The 6,000-nt window shown below is 40.6% G+C and overlaps 1 protein-coding gene across 2 annotated transcripts in view; it reads left to right on the top strand.

Annotated features, from left to right (window-relative positions):
• The first annotated feature begins 226 nt into the window (after window positions 1-226).
• The window catches only part of CLNK (cytokine dependent hematopoietic cell linker), a 194,198-nt gene continuing 188,424 nt past the window's right edge, over window positions 227-6,000 (top strand). For both annotated transcript variants that reach the window (XM_030192602.1, XM_030192601.1), the window contains exon 1: window positions 227-241. The gene's annotated coding sequence lies outside the window, so the exon portion shown is untranslated. The remainder of the gene's footprint in view (window positions 242-6,000) is intronic.

Below are 6,000 nucleotides of genomic sequence, written 5' to 3'. Positions count from 1 at the left end.
GAGCAAACTGTAACTTAAGATCCTGTGCTCTCGATGTCTCACAGCATGTTTCATCTGCAAGAGTGTGCTTTCCTCTTTGGTTAAGTGAAGACATTTCAAAGGCAAAATTCAGGTATGGGCAGAGTGACCATTTGATAGAAAACCACAGTTGCTAAGGATGTGTCACCAACCACAATTGCTTAGTTAAAACTGAAGAGACGTTGTGTGTTTCTTTGCACAAGCATTGCTTCAATATTGCAAGGTAGGTGCCACTTAGCTAAGGATCAACATTCTTTACAACTTTAAATAGCATGTCCATCTGTAGTTTCTTTCTGTTTATTTGTACTGGTTTGTTGAAATTGCATGTCAACTAGGAAATGAAGCACATTAATTTAATTTACACTGCTACTGCAATATGTTGATTCTTATGATTTCCTGATTTTGAAATGTTAACAACTGAAATGTCTCCATAAAAATATACTGGAAGTTAAGGGCAATCTAAAAGCTGAGAAGACAATTAAGCACCGATTTAGATACCCTCGGTGCCACATAGGACGAGAAGCAGAGCTTTTTTTGAGGGGGTACTTGGGGGAACTGAGTACCGGCACCTTTTCCATTGTCTGTGAAAATTGACCCATGGACCCCAAGTTTTAATGAAAGAGCTCAGGCTCTACACACCAATTCTTCCTTGTCATAGATTCTGTGACTAGTTGCAGGGGACCTGGCTGTTGTCGGGTGGGTCCCTCAGTGATCACCCCATCCCTGAAGGGTGGCCTAGCATTTGAGTACTGGCAACTTTTTTGCTAGAAAAAACACACTGACTAGAAGATACTTTATCCCCATCCTGCCTATAAAAGGTCTTCATTGGACTGGATCCATAATCTCTCAGGGTCATACTGTAGAGGCATATTTTCAAAGCACTTAGCCTTCCAAAGTTCCATAGGTTTCTATTACAAGTTTCTTATTACAAGTTAGGAAGCCTGCAATGTGCTTTTGTTACTGTCTCATTCCTTAGAAAACTGCCAACTTCTTAACTGAACAAGAAGTCCCTCAGGCTTTTTGAGCTTGTTTCCTCCTTGTAAGAGATGTGTTACACGAGGAAAGTTTACTCTCAATAAGATAAACGTAACTCCTCTGCAAATGTTTTCAGCAAAATTTCCTAGGTTTAACCATTCATTTCTTATATCAGTCCTGAAAATATTTTCTTAAGCATGACCACATTTCTTTGCATTTAATGTGTTTTGCAAAAGAAAGTTAAGTAAATTATATATTATAGATAGATATACATTTCTATAATCTATTTCTAATTTATTATGTGTATCTATATTCTGTACATAAATATACACAGAGTATAAATAGATGCAGACACAATAAGGAGAGAATTTTATAATTACACAGATGCATAAATAGTACATGCATGCCTTTACCCTGTAGTACCAGCAACTTTCAAAACAAAAGGATGTGCATATTTCTGAGAATTTATACTCATATTGATAACTACTCTTCCACATGTGTACATTTCTCAGGTTAATTTGCACATATCTGTGTGTATTTTATATATCTTGTGTGAAAACGCTAACACCTCCCTAATTCTACCATCTGAGTGCATCTGATCATCTAGGTTAAATTTAGGCACATACCAGCTCCACATGCATAAGTTTACAAATACTATTTTATTTATTTATTAGGATTTATTTACCGCCTTTTGAAGGAAATCACTCAAAGTAGTGTACATCTTTAAAAAAGTTATTTCTTCATATAAAGGGGTGAATTCTATATATGGCACAAAAAAGCAATATTCTATAAGCCGTTATTAAAATTAGGCGTGGTTTATAGAATAGCACTTATGTCTGGGAATCAGCCATTTGCACAAACTGAAATGTGGTGCAAATTTGTGCACCTAAATTAGGTGCATTTCCCCCTTATTCTGTAACTACTCATGTTAATTTTAGGGATGCCCCTGTTCCACTCATGACCCTCTCAGTTCCACTCACCCTTTTTGAACTCGTGTGTACAATTTAGGCACAAATCCTCTGCCTAATGTATGTGTATATATCTTATTAGCACCAAAAATTGCATGTTAACAATTCAATTATTGGCACTAATTAGCTCATTCCATTAAATTACATGCGCAAATTGGGTGCACACTCAAATTTGTGCATATGATTTTTAGCAACTTTTATAGAATTCTATAAAATAGAATTTGCTAAAATATCTGTAGAAGCACCTTTTCAACTTTATCTCCGTGTTGTCCATGCAGAATATAGGAAAACATGCTCTTTCCACTGGGAAATCAAAACATCATGAACGTTACACTTTTGAATTTCTCCTAGCCAGTAGTTTGTCAAAATGTGAAAAGCATATATGTTGGTTTGTTAAAATAGTTAAATTAATAAAAAGATTTGCACACAAAAAGAAATGAACCCCTGGGAACAAAAGCGGGCCAAGTCCACTTTGATATACAGTAGTGGTAGATATTGGCTAAGTTATGAAGATACATATAATCAGGGTGTAGAGAGTAATTTCAGTAAAAAAAAAAAAAAAAAAAAGATATCAAAATCAGTTAGGTGTGGACATGGCCTGGTTTTTCTTCATAGCCATAGAGACTATGAATCAGTGCACAGCTGACAGAAAGCAAAAAAGTGGACATGGACCACTTTTGCTCTAAATGACTTAAATGTGAAAGGCTTTATTCCATGAAATTGATTTTTTTATGTCAATGGAAGTTCTCTGGAAAAATAATTGAGAAATAAAAACAGAAGGGCACACAATCCTGATGTCTGTTTGTTCTACAAAAGGCAAAACATTTCCTGTAAACATTTGTCACAGCTCCAGTTTGAAGTTAACCCACTGAGGCATTCAAACTAACATTTATCTTAGAAGTGCTTCACTAACATTTATCTTAGAAGTGCTTCTTCCTGTTAAATACGTCAGCTGAATCGGTGACTGAATGACTTCCATAGTGAAGCACGGGCACTTCTATGCAGGGCATTCAGAAATACAATTAGAATTAATGTTCATTGTTTGAGAAACATATTTGCATATAAATAGCAGTATTTACATGTGGAACACACATGCACATGTAAATACCAATTGAAGAAAACTGCTCTTTACAGACTACACTGGCTGTTCTGTATTCAAAATGATTTAACTGGCTAGAAATGGCCGTTGACTGGTTAAATCACTTGTTCAGAGTTATCTGCTAAATTTCAGCAACATTGGTTCTCACTGCGGAAAATTTGTGGTTAGTGCCTGAGTGAAAGCTGACTATTTGGGGGGTGTTCCGGGGACAGAGTTGGCACTTGGCCAATTAAGTGCCAATATTCAGCACTTAGGGGCCCTTTTACAAAGGCACTAAGGACCTATGCGCATGCAGTGTGCAACAAATTGGCATTACCGCCCAGTTAGCATGTGCGCCTGGTGGTAATTCCGAGTTTGGTGCATGCTGACACCATGCGGTAGAAAATTATTTTCTATTTTCTACCATAGAGGCGTTATTGGTGGTGCTTGGCAGTTGGTGCATGCTGGACAGTTACTGCGATGGCAATGCATGAGCCCTTACCGCTAAGTCAATGGGTGATGTTAAGGGCTCAGGCCATAAATAGATGCGTGTTGGTTTTAATTTTGCCACACATCCATTTCCCAGCCCAAAAAACGCCCCCCTTTTTTCCAGATGCTGTGGAGAAATGGTCCAGCGCGTGTCCAATACACATGCCTACACTACCACAGGCCACTTTCTGGTGCACCTTTGTAAAAGGTTCCCTTAGCCAGCCTGAGTAATCATTTAATGCATGCACTAAAAATGACCCCTTTATGCGGTAACCCATGGTCACTTAAGTTCTGAATATCAACTTCAGCAGCCATGTGTTAGCCAGCGCCACATAAACTGGAAGTTCATTGCTGAAGTCCGGACATGGCCCAGCATTGAATATTCGGGAATCATGTCAGCTGCGGTCAGCACAATGCTCATCACTGCCGGCTGAATATTTACCCCTCAGATTTCAAGGGGGCATTGTTTGGGTTTCCCCATTTTACAAAGGAAATACATATGCATGTGGAAAAATGTTTATGTCCAAGTCCAAGGCATACATAGATTTTTTTGCTATACAATGCTTCTGTATAGCTCCACGGTGCTACCTAACTTGAGTATTGTGTGCAGTTCTGGTCGCCATATCCCAAAAAACATATAGAAAAATTAGAAAAGGTCCAAAGAAGAGCAAACTAAAGGGATGGAACTCCTCTCATATGAGGAAAGGCTTAAGAGATTAGAGCCTCTTTCTACCTCCAAAATCAAATTGTGTCCATGTCCAAGACACACAGATTTTTAAAAAGTACTTGTTTTGGCATGGACTGTACATGAGGGATTAAGGGAGTATTTCTCATTATCCAGTGTAATTTATTTCTACCTCCAAAATCAAATTGTGTCCTCACTACCCAGGGGCCTAGTTGTCAACATGGACCACCATTACGACATGTTGTTTTACCACGAACTTGTACTGTTTTAGCACAGGTCTCATTTAATCCAATGAGACCTAGTTACTAAAAGCTAGGGGGTTCTTTTACTAAGCTTCAGTAGAAAGTGGCTTTAGTGTGCCCATACACAGTGTTTCCCCCCCTATGCTAAGACCATTTTTACTGCAGCAGTAAAATGCCCTATTTTCCCATTTTTGCTTTAATGGCCATGCGCTAATGTCACCATTATTTATTTATTTACTAGCCATTGAGCCCGTTAAAACGGGCTGGGGCTCGCCGCCCCCCCCCCCCCCCGCCCCTCCACACGGCCTGTCTCGTCGCTATACAACTTACATCTCCGCAGCAGGCAGGCAGAGATCAGCTGAGCTCCCGTCGGCCTTCCTTCTCTGCCTGTGTCCCGCCCTCGTGTGACGTAACGTCAGCGAGGGCGGGACACAGGCAGGGAAGGAAGGCCAATGGCAGCTCAGCTGATCTGCCTGCTGCGGAGATGTAAGTTGAATAGCGAAGAGACGGCCAGGTGGAGGGGTGGCGGCAGCGGCGACTCCGGGGGGGTAGCGGTGGCGACCTCGGTAGTTCCCTCCCCTTCACGCAGTTTCCCTCTCTGTCCTGCCCCCCTCCCCGTCATCACGTATTGACGCGGGGGCGGGACAGATAGGGAAGTCTCTACTGCGCATTTGCGAGTGAGTACGGTCACTCGCCGCTTATATGTTTGATTGCATTTGTACCTCACATTTTCCCACCTATTTGTAAGTCAATGTGACTTACATAGTACCGTCAGAGGTGTTTGCCCAGTCGGTGGATAACAAATACAAAGTTGTATAGTGATCGTATGAGGTATAAGTGGAGGGTCAGAATAGATGAAGATTGCGTGTTGTCCTGTTCGATCATAGTCATGCTGTGTTGGTAGGTGAAGAGGGTTATGTGGGGCCGTTGGGGTAAGCCTTTTTGAAGAGGTTGGTTTTTAGTGATTTCCTGAAGTTCAAGTGGTCGTGGATTGTTTTCACAGCTTTTGGGAGCCCAGTTGTGCGCTTATGTAGGAGAACAGTTATCAACACCTATTTTGTTCGCAGCAAGGGCTCACGCAATAATCGTAACTGATTAGCACTAGAATGCCCAGTCTTCACGCCCATACATACCCTCTCCATGCTAAAACAAAAAAAAAAAAAATAGCACACAGCATGCACCATTTGGGAACTTACCACAGAACAACTGAGAGCCCTTTTGAGCTGTGGTAAGCGTGCACCAGTGCTTACTGCAGTTTAATAAAAGGACCCCTAGGTAAACAGTAAAATAACATGTCTTTAACTGTAGTCTGCATTTATAACTTCCCCCCTTAATTGGTAAAAATAGGGCAACTACACTTAGAAGTGGCACCGCTTAAATGCGGAAGCTGTGAAATAGCCACTGCCACATATAAGTGCCGACACCTCCACATGGAAGCTGCCATTCAGTTTTTCAATGTGTATATTTTTTAAATGGCTGCTCCCGTACTTCTGTAGAAATTTTAGAAAAGGTTCTTCATCACCAGATCTTTTTGTAAATGCTACT

The sequence above is a fragment of the Microcaecilia unicolor genome, chromosome 2 (assembly GCF_901765095.1).
Source record: "Microcaecilia unicolor chromosome 2, aMicUni1.1, whole genome shotgun sequence".
Classification (NCBI taxonomy): Eukaryota; Metazoa; Chordata; class Amphibia; order Gymnophiona; family Siphonopidae; genus Microcaecilia; species Microcaecilia unicolor.
Note: the sequence above shows the minus strand (reverse complement) of the source record. Positions and strands in the feature narration are given on the sequence as shown.